This window comes from Apostichopus japonicus, chromosome 6, assembly GCF_037975245.1.
Source record: "Apostichopus japonicus isolate 1M-3 chromosome 6, ASM3797524v1, whole genome shotgun sequence".
In the NCBI taxonomy this organism is placed as follows: domain Eukaryota; kingdom Metazoa; phylum Echinodermata; class Holothuroidea; order Aspidochirotida; family Stichopodidae; genus Apostichopus; species Apostichopus japonicus.
In genome coordinates, this window is record NC_092566.1 from 10,972,184 (window position 1) to 10,992,309 (window position 20,126).

The 20,126-nt window shown below is 34.8% G+C and overlaps 1 protein-coding gene across 1 annotated transcript in view; it reads right to left on the bottom strand.

Moving 5' to 3' along the window:
• Positions 1–19,023, bottom strand: part of LOC139968974 (follistatin-related protein 5-like) — a 41,381-nt gene extending 22,358 nt beyond the window's left edge. Inside the window, exon 1 of the mRNA XM_071973628.1 lies at positions 18,595–19,023. The gene's annotated coding sequence lies outside the window, so the exon portion shown is untranslated. The remainder of the gene's footprint in view (positions 1–18,594) is intronic.
• Between the last annotated feature and the right edge of the window lie 1,103 nt (positions 19,024–20,126).

Consider the following 20,126-nt stretch of genomic DNA (forward strand, 5'->3'; position numbering starts at 1 on the left):
TTTTATTCTATTCATATCATAAAGAAACTTTTTATCAGCTTTATATAATATGATCTCTTAACAAGATGACGATAAAAATATGAAATATGTTTATTTGAATCGAAACTATATACCGTTGTAGACATATTAAAATGTGTGTGTGTGTGAAGTTTGTTCTTACAATATGCCACTCTTCAAAGGAAGGACAGCTGCGTGATTACATTTTGTAATTTCGAAACTATGGTAGCATTGATGGACCATGCCTGAACAGATGTAGAGGGTGAGTCCGTGCTGTGTAATACACCATTACATCACCACAACACATTTTGGTAGTATTGTTTAATTGTTGTAAAAAGTTGTCTGATCGATGATAAGAGTGATTCGTGACGATTTTCTTCTCCCTTTTTGTTTCTTTTGGAAAGTTATTCTATAACTTTCTTGAAAACGATCTAACAATTTGTCCGTTTTTTTATGGTCCAAGAATAACAATTATAAAAAATTACTTCAAGCAAATCCATATTTTCTACCTTTTCCTATTCTTAAGTAGCTCTATACAAAGTCTGTATGCCTCTTCTCCCTTAAAAGCTACTGTAGATACTTAATGAACCATCCACAGTAGATGAGTTACGCTGAATCACGAATATGGAGCGCATGTTACTTGAGTCACTGATTGCAGACTTACTTATTTGTAACTCACGAAGAAGCAACCTGGTGCACTTCACATTTACTTTGATCAAAGAGCATCATTTAAAGGGAATGTACGTGCATTTCAACAGAAACGATGTATCTTTAAGGTCTATTTAGCAATAATGAAAGGACGTATGAAATGATAAGTTTGTTTCAATTGCTATTTTTATTGCTGAATTTGACAAATGAAATCCAAGAGTAAATTGTTGACAAAGAAATTTTAAGTTTTCGATTATTCGAGGAATGGAAGGGGAGGGGGATAAGTAGAGCGTTTTTGGCAATGACAATTGAATGTGTTTGATTGTAGATATAGAAATTACTGTTATACGGTACTTCTCTTTAATAAGGAAAGCTTTCATAAAACTGTTGTGAAATTATTGCAAGAAGATAAGTGCACATTAACTGTTTTCTCAGTGGATACTTGACGAGATATACAGACCAACTGCTAAATTGTACGTTGTATGTTCCCAAACATAGCCGCTAAACCAGCAACGAAGAAGGTTTTCAAGTCTATGACGGTATCTTAATTGTTTTGTGTACAAAACAGTGTAAAGGTGCATGGGTTCCAATATCGATAAAATGGTCACATATTACGTAACACTATCAGGTGACACACTTTATTTCATATCGTAATATCCCATTATCTTTATCATCAAAGCCTAAGTTAATTCCTCGGTTCTCAGATAAAGTGTCCACACAATCCCTTTAACCAGCGATTTAACAACGCGAGGAACGCAGATATCAGCTTACTTATAGGGCAGATCTTTTGGCTTTTCTGTCTTTCAATTTTCGCAATTGGAAATGTAAAACTAGCAGTCACAGAAACCCAAAATGAGTTTGTTTTGATACACACATTACGCATGCACCATGTAATACTATACAATTGTTGCTTCTTAGCTCTTCAAAGCGTTGGTACAAACTGAGATGTTTGTCGGGCGTTTTGCCATAATGGTAATAAGGGAGAAAAACGGTAATTTTCCAATTGTTACCGTTTTCGCATTGTCATTTAACCTTTAGCATATCTCTTCAAAAACGGTAACATTCAAATAGTTAACATTTTGTCATAATGCATGACAGCAAAGGTGCAAAGCGGTAATTGTTTGATTATTACAGTTTCCCTGTGTTAGTAAGCCTAAATACATCTCGTCAAAACTGTAATTTTGAGATTTGTTGACGTCTTGACGAGAAATACTTTGTGTTAGAAAGTGGAAACGATGTTCAGATTTTAACAGTTTTGCGATGTGTGTAGTCGTTAGAATGACGTCCCTGCTACGTCATTCTGATAGTCATTAAGACAAGTTAACTCCAGTAACAAGTCTGTATTATGTTAGTATACACTCTTAATTAAAAACAGTGAGAATGTCTACAATGATCATAGTCTATTTTGCCTTTTCCTCAGAGCAAATTTACCTCTCGTAGAGTGAAACACTTAAACTGTTGTAGTACTATAAATTGTTATGAGGTCACTAGATAAATAGAGTGAAATTCACTACGTTAAAGAGTTATAGTTCTGACCACTCTTAAAGATTGAATGTTCGGAAGAAATCTAATCTAATCATCAGTTCGTCTCTTCGTCTGTCCATTTAGTTGCTATATGTATACCTACTAACATCCACTATACTAACCACTGTTTCGCAGATCTTATAACAGGTGTCTTAGTTAGTTACACCCTCAATCACTTGTCCTGGATCATCATTACATAAACAACTTAAAAAATTAAGTTATAGAACTGTAATCGAACGACTAGTCTTATTTCTGGTGTATTTCGTCAAACTGGTGAATTCTCAAAGCTCTATGGAATTAAGACCGTGTGCACCTAGCCTTTATTATATATTTATATGGTTGATAATCCTATTTGTTTTGCTTTTTCTTTCCTTTCTGTTTTTAGTTTGAAATGTCTCTCATTCTCTTGAGATATTAAACATCCATTTTGACATTAATTCAAAGAAAAAACAAACATCTTTTTCACTGGCACGTTTTTTTTTTGTCGTTATTTGAGACACTATGTCGCAAACACAATTAACTATAGCTGTGTTTTATAATCGAGTCAGGATCTGCAAACTATATATAGCGGAAATCTGGACTTACTTCTTCGATTTAATGCTTTACTCCAGACATCGTCGCCCCCACCCCCCCAAAAAATCGCAAAGCTTTCAAATTTTTAACGCAGAATCTTATTATAAGACACGTGCTCATTATGAGCTCTCATACAATCACAACACATATTGAATAATTCAAAAATTCTCTGGTTAATCATCAAATATTCAAATGGTGTATCTTTTCGTCATGCACGGAGTGTTTCTCTTGACGGGTGCGGTGAATGGTTTACAAATGCAATTAGGAAAATTATATACGCCGGGCATATTTCTTGATATCTTGACAGTTTGATATCTTTATGCGCCTGTTGCTTCGTCTATGTACCCTTCGCATCCCACCAAAAAGTCCCAAGGTTCATTTGTGTAATGTACGGTAGGGGTACAGAGGAAGGTTTAGTATATGTGTAACTTGATAAGGGCCAATATCACACGCAAACATGATTCATGGGACATTGTTGATTTCAGAAAAAAATCTTACAAAAAGGTGCAGGAGAAAATAAAATTCTACCACGAGACATTTTTTCCTTTTGTTTTGGCACCGTGACGAAACTTGATTCTTCATTCACATATATCATATACATATATAGTTTAATTAAAAAGGAAACATACTTGGCGAGTGGCAATAATTCAACATATAACGAAGAACATGACATTTGCATATTGAGTAATAGAATATCTCTCATCTTCTTATTGATGAAATGTCTGCCAAATTAAGAACGTATGACATTAACTAATCAAGTTTACTTCCCGCCAAGTTGAAGACAATTGTGTATCTACTTTAATTACTATGAAAATTGGGCATTAGTAATATCTTAAAACTTGAGTTAAATCAAACTATTTTATGTTATCAGCTTGAGCAAACTAATGATCTCATTTTCTGGGTATACTTTTGCTATAAATGTAACGTTTGAAGATAATGATCTTTTTCTTTCTCTAAATTTATTTTTTCAAGATCTTAACTTTTGTTTCATCCATGATACCATTATACAATTCGCTTGTCACCAAATTGGAAATAAAATTGTAAGACAACGATCTCAACCAATCTTATTTATCTGTTTATGTCGTAAAAACTGAGCTGTTTTGTTTCTGCTCTTTCTTAGATGAGCTTTTACATTCTCTCATCAATTTTACTACATCTGGTAAGTATCATCATAATAAGAAGTTGTAAATTGAACATTCTGAGGAAAATATAGACTTTTTCCCCAGGCGGTCCAATCAAACTAAGTTAAGTTACATACAGCTGTTCTTGATTTCATTCCACTCTTAACATTCTTATGTTAACTACATGCAAACATGAAAGTATGTAAAAGTTTATTATCAAAAATTAGAGCAATATCTTCGTTATTGAGAGTTAAATGTAAAACCTGAAGTGAATGAATTGTGCAGTTTCATGAAGGTTTAGTATAAAAAAAGTAAAGCAAATCCCAAATCAACGCGAAAAGCTACTAATACGATTTGAAAACGTCCCTTCTCTAGTCTTGGCACTATAATTGAACACAATTGAATATACAACTAGTTTGTGGAATTCATGTCATAGTAGATCAAAAACTAGCCTATCGTTAAAACTTAATTAAGATTCTGTAGCCTATGCCTACACGGTTACTGTACAAACTGTAACATAAAAACATTAGGTGAAAATTGTTCTTTTTATTAACTGATATATTCAGTTATTATTTATTATACTTATGAGTGCAACAATCCGGAACAACGAGAAAACACTTCGACTCGTTCGTTATCAAAGTAAATATGTTGGAAAGTGGAAAACTGAGTTAGATAATTATAGGAAAGGGACCTTAAAAAAAACACCGTCGGTTTCTTGTGCAAAAGAGTCCCGTTATCTTATGTTTTAATGAAACAAGCATTCTTTCTTTGCATGTAATATTCGGGACGAATTATTATGGTGGTAACATTGTTAGAAATCAAATGATAATTAAAATTATCTTCTTTCAAGGATGGAAGAGGGATCGCAAAGGGAGAAATATTACTTTAGTTTGCTATTTAAATAATTCATAAGCAAATCAAGAATGGGAAGCTGACACACAATTATGGACAAACTCGAAAGAGCAGAAATAAACTTTTGTCTAGAATGGGATTCGTGACGTCAGAATGAAAAAAAAACAATCCAACTAGATGTGACAAGAGGAAGACTTACTTAGGTGACGGCAATTTTTAATAGAACCTTTCGAGATTCTCAATAATGTATTTCTCTATTCTAATACTTGAACGAGTGTCAATGACTTACATATATGTTTTTGTACGTTCTTTAGGGAATTATTTTACAATTGCAGATCAAAGGGAACGTCTTTTCGATGAAGTATACTTTATTGGATTCCTTGTCGCGAATCAAGCACCGTTAACACTTCATGAATTTCCATCTATTGAAAGACTCTTGTATATATACAAGGATTTTATAGCATGACAACTAACATACCATTGCGTTAATTCCCTTTAGCCTCTTATAGACTGAGCGACAATGCTTCTCGTCAAATCTTGTCATAAATGGAACTGTCGATTTAAAATTCAACAAACTCAAGAGATATCAAGTGAAAATGAATAAGTCAAGCCATGTAGTGCAATCTGTCTCGTGTGATAATGGAAGAGATGGAAAAACATCGCTGCAAGGTAACACTCTTGATTGCTTACGTTTTCTGGAGCATTTGTGTTTCTCTTTGATTGTGAAGGAATTTTCATTTCGAAGTTCTTCCTTAGTTTATTTATGCCTGTTTATGTTTATAAACAGATACAAGAATTAATTAAGTGAGTGATTGGAAGTAATATCTTTCTATATATGTATATATATATATATATATATATATATATGTATATATATATATATATATATTTATATATATATATATATGAATACAAAGAGACAAGACTAATACATGGTACTTGAAACTAACTCTGTTCCCATGTGGCAAACCGTCCTACTCTCTTTTAATTGGTACATTCTTTTACCCAACCAATTACTTCAGATGGGAATCCATTTGGAAGTTGGATCGATGCCTTTCCGTATCGTGAAAAGGTTGCCAGGGGCTAAAATACGAGACACAAATGGCCCAATAAGTATTTGGAATAAATCTTGAGAGTTGTGGGGAAGCAGGCTCTAGTAATATACAGTATACCGATAGAAAAGGTTTTATATACATTCCATACAGTTTACAGTCAGGAGGTCGACAAGTTATGGCCTCTCCTATAGACGTCATTTTATTTAGTAGCTTTAAGTATACTTCTGTTAGAATGCTCCGAGTAAACTTCACTTGCCATTTAACACCCAGTATGTTTTATGAGTGTGAACTATATGAGACGCTCAGGGCGAAAAGACTTTAAATTCTCAATTGGGTTGCATAGAATATGATTTGATGTACGATGCACGTGGCTATTAATCAAGGTTATGCTGACTCACAACGTTACTTCTACTATAGTTGCATGAGCAATGTGCTATACTGGGACATTAACGCCATTACTATTTACTGTACACTCCCAGTACAGAATCATTACTGGTTTATGTTACTATATAACTATCGAAACAGGTACTAACGAAATGTCAACTCAAAAAGCTGCTTTAAGGAGCTATAACGACCAGCTTGATTTCTCTTTATACAGAATTGATCAGAAACTTTCAGTGGACGCTTGATTGTTCTATAATGCATGAGTTATTAATTAATTTGCCTTGGAAGACCATTAACAAGATAGGTTACATTCTAGAGATTTCACTGCCTCCTCAATTTGACGGTTAAATCTATAACGTCACTTGGCTCTCAAGGGGGATATACCAAAGGTCATCCATCCATCATTAGTGCAGCATATCATCTTAATAGATATTGGACTTCCATGATTGTTAGTGCGCATGCGTTATTTGTCTTCCGTAGTGCATACACTTAGTAACCGCACCAGTGTATCATCTAAGTCTACTTCACCATCAAATACGTTTTATATCGCTCATTGAACTTAAGAAATGCCAAAAAAAGTCTCTCTCGTAATTTTGCTCTACTCCATAGTTTGTATATAATTCTACAAGTTGCAAAAAAATTTGCCCTGCCTGCCTCTGGGGAAAGTAGATGCTCTTCCCGTAGCCTCTATGACAAATGAGAACATAAGTGCTAAGTATGGAATTTTTCCTTTGAGTTAAAGGAACCGCAAAAGGTAGACCTATTCAGTAAAGAAGTTCAATTGACATACATAGAGGTTATACGTCATCGGATTCTACTGCACTTATACACATCTATACTAAATTGTACAATAGACTCATGCACTATCCACACAAAAATGGGACGCTGTATATCAGCTTCTCAAAATCGAATTTTATTTCTTTATTCTACAACGTAATAATTATGTACGCCTGGGACAATTGGGTGAATATTTACGCGTATTGCATCCATCGTATATCTTTACGCATATTTGATCCATCACTTCAAATTGGATTCAATTTACCATATGTACGCTTGTGCAATCCATCAACCAATCAACGGTATGCATGACGCGTTTTTGATCCGCATATATATATATATATATATTATATATATATATATTATATATATATATATTATTATATATTATTGGTTGCAGACTTGCAAACTTTACATTATGATTAAAAAAAATTGGCTACCATTCTCGTCGCCAGAAAAGCCAATTTCACGTTTTACTCAACTCGTTGTAATCTCTTAAGGTCAAAATGTAATTAGAGTTTAGACATATTATATAGCATGGATGTTCATCGAAGGTCTCATATCATGGGGCTTTATTGATTATTTTCCTAAATTACTAAAAACCATTAGTATTATTTATAATACATTTACATGGAGGTTTGTGGGGAGACCAAACTTGCAAAACATTGATAATCACTGAAACAACATTTGTTTTGGTTTGTCATGAGCTATGTTCCTATGAGCTATGCTATCACTTTACATGATAAAGTGTCTTTCTCTTGTCTTAAACATTTATATCTTTTCTAAGCCCCTCATTTTACAAATCCTCATATTATTTTACTTACATTTGATTTATTGCATTGGGGTTTTTGCCTTTCATATGGTAATTTATACGGCTTAGGTGAACATATTTGTTGATATCTTTGATTTCACAGTATAGACTTTTCTTTAATTCTCTTTCATTATATTATATGGGACCAAATTTGAATTGATAATGAGTTACAAAATGCATATTTAAACAAACAAAAGACGTTACGTTAATTTCAGTGATACGTTTATATATGATATTTGCAAAATATTCTTATTCGTACCAAGTAGATGCAGTTTTTTGTGTCTGCTAAACTGTAGCAGTCGACAGTGTTCTCCTCGTAACATTATTATTTGCCAGTACGCCACTCAGGCTAATCAGATGGCGTCGTCAATAGGTTGAAACGATCCAAGTGTACAGCCTCGCGCAGCGCTCCCCCCCCCCCCCCCACTTTTATTTGTTTTACTTGGATTCTTTCTTTCCCCATTTGCAATCTTAACTGCAAACAGTTCGTTGAAAGCATCCAAGTGCCACCTGCCTGAGGGATAATTGCATAATATTCCAAGCGTTCATCATATCATAACTTGTACTAGGCGATAAATCTAATTTGTGGATACACTGTACACACACTCACTCAACCAATTCTGCGATAGGTGTCACTTCAAATAAAAGGGTGCATGCAAACTGAAGAAATACCATAGGGCATGTACGGGTAGTATGGTTTATTCTTATACATTATTGCTGTTAGAATACCTATAAATACCAAAGGCCTATGCGGGGTAGTATATTTTATTCTTATACAGTATTACTGTTAGAATATCTATAAAGTCATCTCATATCTTTGTCGACAGAATGCCGCACGATCAGTTGTGCCTATACTAAAATTAAAGCGGTATTTTATGTTAAATAGTGCTGCAATCAATAGGTTTATGAATAAACGAAGTAGGAATACATACTACGTTACTTTAATCGCACCAGGAACTATGAAACATATAGGCAAGTAATCTTTGCTTATATATACACACACACACACACACACAAATATATATATATATATATAGATATATATATAATATATATATATATTGTAGTAGTGAGTTTGAAAATCCAGTGCAATGAAAAAACATCCAGCCTCCACCTGGATTCGAACCCGGGCCTCCCGCTTTATATGCGGGCATCCTAATGTATATATAAACATAAACATACAAACATACATACATTCTCGTATGTTAACTAATCATTGTTATGAATACTGCATATACATCCATAACACAGTAAAGAGCCTTTATAGACAAATGTCTCTTCTTCTATGAACGACACTGCAGATTGAGTTGCCATAGCGTTAAGCACTTTGGTATGCAGTCGTTCGTCTTGAGAGAGATTAGTCATCACCTCGTAATGGGATTTGTTTGTGTGGCTATAGCAGAGTTGTATTCAACTCAGCACTGTGCAATATATATATACCAGCAGAACTTACCCGTCGGTTATTTTGACAACAGACAGAGTGATTATAATTATATGCCGTAACACTAGTTGCACTGGATGCATTTGTTGCATTGACAGTAGCATTACATATCTGTAGCATTTATTGTAAGTTGTACAGAGTAGTAAGTGACAAGCATTGTATACTGGTATATGATCAATGCTCTTCTAATACTGATGCAATATATACGCGGTTTATAAGTGATGTGGTGTATGGTTTGGCAATAAGTTTATGATACTACCTGTATTTCAATATATATATATATATATATATATATATATATATATCACATAGAAGGTTTAGTTGACTGTTCCATTTATGAGAAAGACCATAAATGTCAAAACAGTTCAGTGTTCGTTAACAAAATTGGGGCACTTTTAACTTTACGAGACGTGACACTATTTTTCACGATTTTCACAAAGAAAAATACGAAAGGGGGAGAAGGTGGGGGGTCGCTTTTTGCAATCATCATATGTCGCAGAATTTCCTCAGTGCTCTCAATATTTACCTGGACCTCTAACTTGGCCCCGGGCCCAAGGTTGTCGCCTCTAACTCCCCCTTCCTGATTAGGCCTGCCCATGTTTATAGATACACATTTTATCGGCAGTTAGTTAATTCCTTTCAATTATCGAAAACATAGCCAATATACTATACTGTGTTTTCGTGATGAAGAATGACTCTTATTTTGACTTCTGCAAATGGAGCAGAAGTACTCTTACAGAGAAAAAAGAAACCGTATCAGAAAACTGGATTTAATCAGCTTCGAGTGAGTGACGTATCTTCCATGACGAGATTGATTATCTGAACTCTACAATCGTTTATCTTTGGGCCCCCGACAGTATTCACTATATTCGCGGTGCGTGACGAGTTATATTGCCAGTTGTGATTACCCTAAATCAGTTACCACTGAGAGTTTATACGATATGAACAAGATTGCAAACTTGTATAGCACTATACATTACGGTGGCCGAGAAGTTCAGAATTTTGCCAAAATGTAAGCATTTACTGTAATTGAATGAGTTTGCTGCAGTGAATGAGTTAATATAGATAGGCTACTTGGTGAACAATTATTTCCTTTTTTTTTTTCTTAATATTTCCGTGAAGAAAATAGAGTATTTAGGATGAAGTTATAGCATCATCATGGTCTCTGTATGTATCCGTTTTGGGACCAGCCTCCCTCCACCCCACCCGAATCCAGCCCACTCCACCAAACCCCACCCACCCACAACCCACTCCGCTCCACCCAAACAACCTACTCACCACCTTTGCGTCTACGCCAATTACTCCAAAGGAGAAAAGACTGAAAAGATTCTTACTATTCCAGTATACCCGCAAATATCTCTAACCCTCTCCCAAAACTGTCAAAACAGGGTTGAACCCTATATGCAAATCAGATCGTACCAAAACGCATGAAAAGCCAAAGTTATTTTGTATAAACAGCTCTCTGTATAGAATATAAATACGTCACAATAACCACCATTCATTAAAGCAAGGAGTTGCTGATTATAAACAAGCGAATCTTAAGTAATCTGCAACAAAGATGAGCATAGAACATTATTTATGACACCCAATGTAACGACTATCGCAAAATTGGTTGCCTTAAAACAAAACAAAAAGAGTCCGTATAATCTCCATACATAGGTATACGTAAAAAAACATGCACATAATATTTCAAGATAATTTGTAATATTACTGATACGTTTTTTTTTTACTTATAAAAAACCCACATCGCTCTCTCCAAATAGATTGAATCTCCGTCATTATACGGTTTTGTACTTACGCTTTCAATAGTTTTTTACGACATGATATTTTGTCCTTAATGAAGGCAATAAAATATGTCATATCTTCTCCGGATAAGCTATGCATCATATTTCATCTGTTGAAAGCATTCGTCTATACGGATGAGACATTACAAACATGTTATCGTACACGGACATAACATGTACATGTATATAAGAACGTGAAGGATTACTGTACAGTTGGCATGATGAGATTGCAAACCACGATGAATTCCGTACAATACAGAACAAAGTGTTACAGTCTATCTTCATGGCATTTTGACGGAAGTATTTACTAGTGTATTTCCATCTCTTCGAACGGATATATTATACAGACAGAGTCTAGAGGTGAAAGTGTTAGGTTTTTTATGTGTTTGCATTATTTGTTTCCATGTAATATATTTGTTTCCATATAAGTTATTATATGTATGTTTCCATATATGTTACTATGTATGTTTCCATATATTGCTATGTATGTTTCCATATATGTTACTATGTATGTTTCCATATATTTTACTATGTTTCCATATATGTTACTATGTATATTTCCACATGTGTTACTATGTGTGTTTCCATATATGTTACTATGTATATTTCCATATGTGTTACTATGTATGTTTCCATATGTGTTACTATGTATATTTCCAATATATGTTACTATGTATGTTTCCATATATGTCACTATGTATGTTTCCATATTCGTCACTACGTATGTTTCCATATGTATTACTATGTATATTTCCATATATATTACTATGTATGTTTTCATAGCTGTAACCATGAGAGCATATTATACTTCGATCGAAATTGCAAGTAAGACGACAAACCTGTGGCTGACCTAAGTTATAAAGCCATTGTCATTTTCAATCTGACAGTGTTGTTATTTCTTCAATCAAACATTCCAAAGCTTATACGAAACTGTAGTGTAAAAATAAGCCACTATCATTTCGGTAATAGAAATTGACGTTTTAATTGTTTATAAGGGATTTGTTATTACTTCATTTGCAGTAGACTGTAATGCAGTTGATGCTAGGAAAGACAAGGAAACTGTCCTGACTTCTTAGTTTATATGGCTAATTGTCTCAATCTAACCAATGACGTATGTTATGACCGACCTCCAATTTGTGAATAACTATCAGTATACATTTAATGTAGGTCTGTTATATAATATGTACTGAGCGGCCACAATATTGCACCTATGTCCTATATGCGTTATTCTTAGTAACTTATCAACGCGTTATATCGATTTTGAAATCGATTATACACTATCAGTGCATTTTAAATTGAAGGATGTAAGATGTTAATAGCGATAATGTTCACTTTATAATGATCCTGGTGGACAATTGTTTTTAGAAGTATGTTCACATGGGCGACTAAATTTATTCTCTGGCTGACCAAATGGTTTTTGGTTACAACACTAAAAGGCGTCGATAATCATTTGCTTAAATCGGCATTATTTTAATTAGATAGTCTATACATCCTTTATGCAACCAATTTATCAATATTCATAGATCCAATAATACCACGAGAAACTTTTGAACGTATTATTTATTCATTCATATTACAAGAACAGTCCCTTACATATGAAGTAATATTTCTCAGTAAAAAGTAAGACTTGATTTTTCTTGTGATACTGCAAATTCAGTTACTCGTGATGACGTCACGAATCAATTTAAAACTAAGTCAGTTCGATAAGTTATATTGAAATCCCTCTTTTTTACAATCAAGTTGGATACCATTACACGAGATTAAATTTCCACATCAATCTGTTAAAAAAGAAAAAAAAATCACCCTACTTTTACAATCTTCAATGTTATATGTAAACTCGTTGAAAACCAACAAGGTCAAATATTTTCCTCTTTACGGTGACTGACTGTGATTTGCTACAAACCGTCAATATTTTATTACAAATTTATATATCTTGTTTAATAAATTTGCGTGCACTGAAGTGTTTATTTAAGCCGTGTCAGTATTCATGTCATGTCTGTGTGTCAAGGAATTTGTTCAAAATCAATATTTTTTGGCTCCCAAACAACCTGTCCAAATTTTCATATTGATTGAGAGGAAAAAAAGAAGAAGAAGAAGAAGAAGAAGAAGAATAAGAAGATGCAATGTTGTCGTTTATCTTTTACGAATACAGACTAGGAGCGATTTTAAATCAATTTGAGTTTGCTACTAAAGAAAAAAAATGCAGTTTTATTTTTCAATTATAGTGTGTTTATTTAGAGGGAATCTGTGAGAAGACTTCAGATATATTGTTGTAAGGGCTTCTTGTATATTTCATCATTTGTTAATTTTGTCAGCATCCTTTTTGATCACTTGGTTTGGAACACAAATTGTTTTTTATTTTTTATTCTAGATCATTACAACCTTTTGTTTTGGGGGGGGGGGGGGTTGAGATAAGTTATATCTGTCTTATATTTTGTAGTATATAGACTAGCGGTGGTCATTCACCGAGGAAGGTCACCTGGGTTTAGCTGTTCAGTTTAAGTTTCCTTGTTGACTTTCTGATGTAGTCCTTCACTTGGTTTTAGTGTAAAACCGTAGGACACGAGAATCGTTATTAAAACACCATTTTACCAATTACACGATACTTTTAAATGGACTTTCCAGTGAAGGCTTCCTGCAGTCAGTGGTTATCACCACCGTCAACTTAGAAACACAAAGATTGGAGGAGAATTATGCGCCAATTATACCAAGCAAACACATATTCCAAACCTATCAGCAAAACTGCTTGAGATTGTTCAATAGTTTTGAAACTTTGTGACCGATTTAGCATATTCATAGCACTTTTGTCCTTTTCAAAGATTCAACTGGATCCTGGCAAAATTTGTCACCCTTTAGTGTTAGTCTTATGACATGTATAGGATCAATCAAAATGAGAGTGTAAGCTCAAATGAACAGCAGGAACAAATAACAGCATTTTTCTTTTCCCTTTTCTGTATTCCTTGAAGTGAACCTTCAACAGTATACTTACTTGATGGATTAGTACGGAACAAAAACAACTTAAGTGTGATGCAGCGTATAAAACGTGTTGCTATAACGACAAGTTATTTGAAATTGCGCACCCGAAAAAAACAGTACACCTCTCGGCGTACTATAGTCTCAGTTAGCGTGCACATGACTTCAAAGGTGTGTGGGGGTGGGGGTTCGGGTGGGGAGAATTATAAGTACCCCTACTGATTTAGGTAGGTGCATGAAAAAGTTTATGAAAGGGCCAGAGGCGGATTAAGGATTGTATAAAGTGAGGATGTGACCCTGGGGTCGTTGGAGTCGACTCCCTTGTATGGGGGGGGGGGTGACTCTACCGAGAAATATATAAAAATTGGAAACTACAAATGGTGCACTCTGAAGCAAATTGAGGCTTTAAAAGTAGGTCAAAGACGCAAGGCAAGGTTATGCTAATAAAAGCTCTTGAACTTTTGTGTGAGGTTTGAAAAAGGGATAAAATCAAATTATTTACCGACTGGACGTAAAAACAACAGATAAATGTTCTATTGTACTGTTTACTTATTATCTCTCTCTTTATTTTTGACCGAGGCGGTCAGTGGGCAAAGAGGCTTGAAACTGGCGTTAAACGCAGCGAACCATAATAAAGAAATGTTAGACACGGTATGTACAATATAAGACGAGGTGTCTTATACTTAAATATTAGGCCTATATGTCTACCGATTTGACTTGAAGTGTACGGTAGATTGCTTTAATTTCTTCATATCCCGGATGTAACGTGTATCTGTTTATTACGTCAGGGCATTTTTTAGAAAACACTTAAACGCAGAGGGATGATTGATTTTGGTCGATATCTAGATGAATGCTTGGAAAAGTAATTTATCTTCTGAAGTAAGCCGGGAATTAATTTCGCATTAACCTTTTTGGAGTATAGTGGAAAGGTTAAATCACACCCGAGTCTTTCTATATATGCTCTATTTCAATATACCACTAGGCCTATATATCATCATGAAATGTTTAAGCTGACTGATGACTGTGGAACCTCGTTTCTTAATTAAAGACACTTTAATAATCAGGTCTATGTAGTTCATATAAGGCCAAACTCTTTTATTGGATATTTAAAGGTGTTATAACACCTTTAAATATCCAATAAAAGAGATTATTAAAGTGTCTCTAATTAAGAAACGAGGTTCCACAGTCATCAGTCAGCTTAAACATTTCATGATGATATATAGGCCTAGTGGTATATTGAAATAGAGCATATATATAGAAAGACTCGTGGTTCCTCTATGATGGCGTTATATACGATTATGTTGTACACCTGATGTACGGTATGTGTATAATATTGCGCGCAACCTGGAAACCGATAAACCAGCACAGTATAACAGAAGATCGGGGTTTTGAGAACGTATGCCACTAAACTACCCACCTATACCCAGCTCCATGACCGCCCCATCCTCCATTCCCGCCCCATCTCCCACACTAAATGTTGTACTTGTCTATCAATTGCTAGTAATTTGAAATGCCATCAGTATTCCCCCCACCCCACCCCCCCCCCCAAAGAAAAATGCATTATGCTAGGAAGTCAAATTAATGGTCACCAATGCTCAAACAACAACAACAAGCATTTTATAAACTGGTTCCCTGAGTTTTCAGCATTAAAACTATCCCAGGTACTTATAAATATTGTGGATAGTCAGACCCACCATGAATTAAATACCGTTGACAACATTACTAATAATAATTGTAGCACTCAAAAATGAAATGCCAGTTCCTGAAGACATAGAAGCTCAGATAAAGCGAGAAGCATTTTCGTATCAAAGCTACACCTTCCGAGATGCAAATTTATTTCACACATTTGATAACCAAGGAGGAGAGATGTAATCCTAATTTCTCACCAGGGTTTCAGAAAGAGGCAACACATCGGAAATGTTCATTCCACTAAGTATTTGACTATAGCTAGTCAGGAATGCAAAACACGCGATGTAATACACCATCGATCTGTTATGTCATAACAACATCTCTAGAAAGCACCTCCTGCTATCATCAAACGTATCATATGCAAAATGGCGTCAGGATTGCTACGCGAAGTTGGTATAAACAACATTTACATCATAACAATTATAGTTATTTATATCATTTGAGATATTGGACACTAACAGCACATTGCAAGGTTTTTTTTTTTTTAAATAACACACTGGGTTATAAAAATGTTCACTCAGATTGTTTTGACTTCTGTCAAATCTACGGAAAATTTGGCTGTACAGTGGTTAAGATTGCCTTCCAACTATGCAGAGATCATGCTCTCATTTTATCACAAATTTCCATATTTTCAGATGGTTGCATTTATCTTCATTTTTTTGAACATAAGCAAGAATACAGAGTAAACCTTTATGATTTCGGAGTCGATTTTAGAGCTAAATCCATCCTTCCTTCCATGACTGCATATTTCGAAGAAACACAATTAGCAAAGAAGTAATCAATGGCAATACTAATTAAACCGAAAAGAAAAATATACAGATCTCTGCATGCAGGGCAAACGAATAAAATATAAATGGCAAGCCCTTGTCTAGTGATGCGAAAACTTCTTCTCATTATGTCCAAGTATAGTTTGAGGGAGAAAATTACACCTGCTCTTCGAAATTTGAGAATAAAAAATGCACTGCCACAAAATAACTGAAAAACAGGAATCGGTGATTTTACATAAACAATTCATGCGGACCACGTTTAAATCTGTTCAAAATTATTCATGATGACGCGTGTGTGCTCAGATTTTTTGGGGCTCAGAAAAGAGCAAAGTAAATTTCAAATTAGGTGTATATATATACATTTCACTATTCCGAACAAGAAGAAGAAGCACACAGAAAAAATTACACCATTAGCTATGTCAATAAATATCAGTGTTTTCGCTTTCGGGAAGTCCGCTATAGTTTGTTAGGTTTGTATGTTGAATTTAAGGAATGGAATTCATGTTGTTTTTTTTTGCAATCAGTTTCAACGATTTACTACTGCTATAGTGCAAGGTGTCATCAGATGAAACAGACTTAAGGCCAGTGGCATGGCAAGAAGCAACTGACCATGGTGCAGCAATAGAAATTGGTCCTCAAAGGAGAGATAAAAGGAGGAGAGAATTCGGGTTTCGATGGAATTCCCATTTTTGGTGGGTATCGGCCCTATCGGGAGAGAACTTTCAGAACTGCAAAGAACAGTATTTAAGACATACGAAAATAACATTTTCTCATATCTAAATTTCTGATTTCAAAATTTTCTTTTTAGCCGATTGGTGGTTACACTTGTTGGTCCTTAAAACAGGGGTCCATGCATGGGCTAATTCTGTTCTTTTTTTCTGATGCTCAAATTTATATATATATTGCCAGAATATATTGGTTTAGCGGAACCTTGTCAGACCACAAAGAAGACTACACAAGAATGATGCTTAGTTTCTGTCCTATAATTGAATCAGAGAATATATATATATATATATATATATATATATAGAGGATATATATATAGAGGATATATATATAGAGGATATATATATATATATGTATATATATATATATATATATATGTATATATATATATATATATATATATATATATATATATATATATATATATATATATATATATTCATCAAGATAACAAGACCCATCATTACGAGAGGCTGCATGTAGCTCAAAACCAAATTCATCAATCTTGCAGAAATTCTTGCTCACGTGACCATGTCGGTCGATTAAACATAAAGAGCCCCTCGCAGTATGGTTCCATTGAAATTCTTTCATTTCAATTAAAGTTTCAACTTTTAAATGAGATCTCAGCTGATCGATAGCGAAGAAGTACATTACATGGAATACATTATTGATGACCCAAATTAACCATGATGTAATATTCGAAAAACAAAAACCTTAACGTTAGAAGTATAATGTTTAGATTCATTTTAGACTGTAAGAATGGTTTTTTAGTCAGTTGTTGTTGAATGATCGGGGTATTTCTCTGCAATAACCCCACCCCCCCCCCACTCCACGACTCTCCCTCTTTCTCTTCCTAATCATTCCATCTCGATACTCTTCCTTTGATATTCTTCATTTTTAATAAAAAAAGTGTCGAATTTGCAATAAATCGATGAGGAAAACCGGGGTAGAATTCGCCCTGATTGATGATTAAAGTGGACCGTGATGTAGCACCGTACGCGGTAAACCTATGATCAGTAACGTTTAGACTCATCCCAAATTGGACTTTGCAGTAAGTATTAAGGTATCAGTTGTTGTCCGCTGATGGTGGCGTTTACATGTTCCCTCCCCCTGCCCCCTCCCTACCCACCCATTCTCTCTCTATTCCTCACCATTTCTGAAAGTATTTTAGGCTAGTATATAGGGATCGTCTAGTGACATGAACGCCAGCAATAAAGATTCAAAAGTTTGTAGCCTGACAATGTTTCATAAACAATGCTATAAGCAAAGCATACAATGTTTGTACCTATTGGGTAACGTTCTTAGACGTGACCATACTTTGAACACAGAACACACTATGTCGACAATCCAATAATAAGATAATTTGAAACAATAAAAGAAACTTAATTATGTATGATGTTGTGGAAAATTATTGAATTGTGAAGGAAAAAACATACAGTTATAAATAAAGCAAACTCATTCGAATGACTTACCTGTGAAATGAACGCTCGTCGGTATAATCGACTCTCTTCTTTTATCTTCAACTGGATTCTGTTTAATATTCCACCTTTGTGTTTGCTTTGTTTTTTGGTTTTGTTTCCTAACCTATTAACACTGTACTCTTTCAGATACGATTTCTTTTAAAGAAGAATATCTTTCTAAATTATTTCCTTCCTTATACAATCAAGAAAGCATTGTAAAGTTGTTAGAAAAGAGCATTGCAACACTCCTTTCTGGCCACACGGAATAGACCCAGACGACAGTGTATACGCGGGTGATTGGGCGGTGGCTAGGATATTACTATCTATTCTGCAGTATATAAGACGGATCGTTTGGCTGGCTGTCACAGCGTATGATTCACATACACCATACGGACTGTGTAATTATGCACGTCTGGCAAACAAGGCGCTCAACATCCAGCGTTTGCAGTGACGTAGCGAGTGGTGGTGTGTAGTCGTCTGCTAACGCGTCAAAAACATATCAATGTTAAATTATGAATAGGGCAGTTCATCAGTGTATACACAGAGATAAAATGTGTTTATGCTTAAAGTAGATAGTAACAGCAAAATTAATTTCAAGGAGAAGTTAAATCACTTAAAACGTCATATTATTGGATATTTAATGTTTCAAAATTGTGCTTGTAAACAGTAAAGACACACTAAACAGGAGTTGGTTCTCGATGATAATTTATCTATAAAATGCATGGCGAGTTGCTCACGGATCAGGTTTACAAAAGGATATTGTAACCTGAATTCTGAATTCAGGGCTCACATGCAAGGCCAAGGGAGGTTCGGGAAGAATCTTCATGGCGTTACCATGGAAACGAATTTCCCAAGGTAGGAAAACTTCACCAGCGAAAATTGTTGAAACAGATAAACAAAATGGCCAATTGCTATCATGTTTTTCAGCTATACTATTTCCAGTTGAATTTACATGACTTTCAATTTGTGTAGCCCATAGCAACGTAGCTCTATATATGCTCTTGAAGGCAAAAGCAGTTTCCTGGGGGGGGGGGGGTATCGTATACTTGATGGCACCAAAGTCGCTTCCTAAATTGCTTACGTTCTTTGACGTAAAATGCAGAGCAAGATTTCTGACACTTTCTTTCATCACGAGACCGTTTCATTTATATGAAAGGGAAGATACATAACTAAAGTCTGACTTGACAAGAGGGAATCGGGGGGGGGGGGGAGGATAATTCGGGGCTTTGGGAAAATACTAGATAAAGGATAATGTATTCTTATTTTCATAGATACTTAAGGAAAAATGAATACTTCATAAAGGGGACCCGGTGACGTAATTGTACCCTGATCCCGACCTAGCTCTCGACGCCCCTGGAAACAGAATTTGTTACTTAATCCAACGAAATCGCAAACTTGAAGTATAGATATAACTTATACTTACAACATATTCGTGGATACAAACAAATCTGCATTTGGTTTGATCAAGCTCGCCAATTAGGAGGCTTCTAAACGGTTGTAGCCACTTACATGACAACTTTTCGTTATCGACGTACGGAGTGATC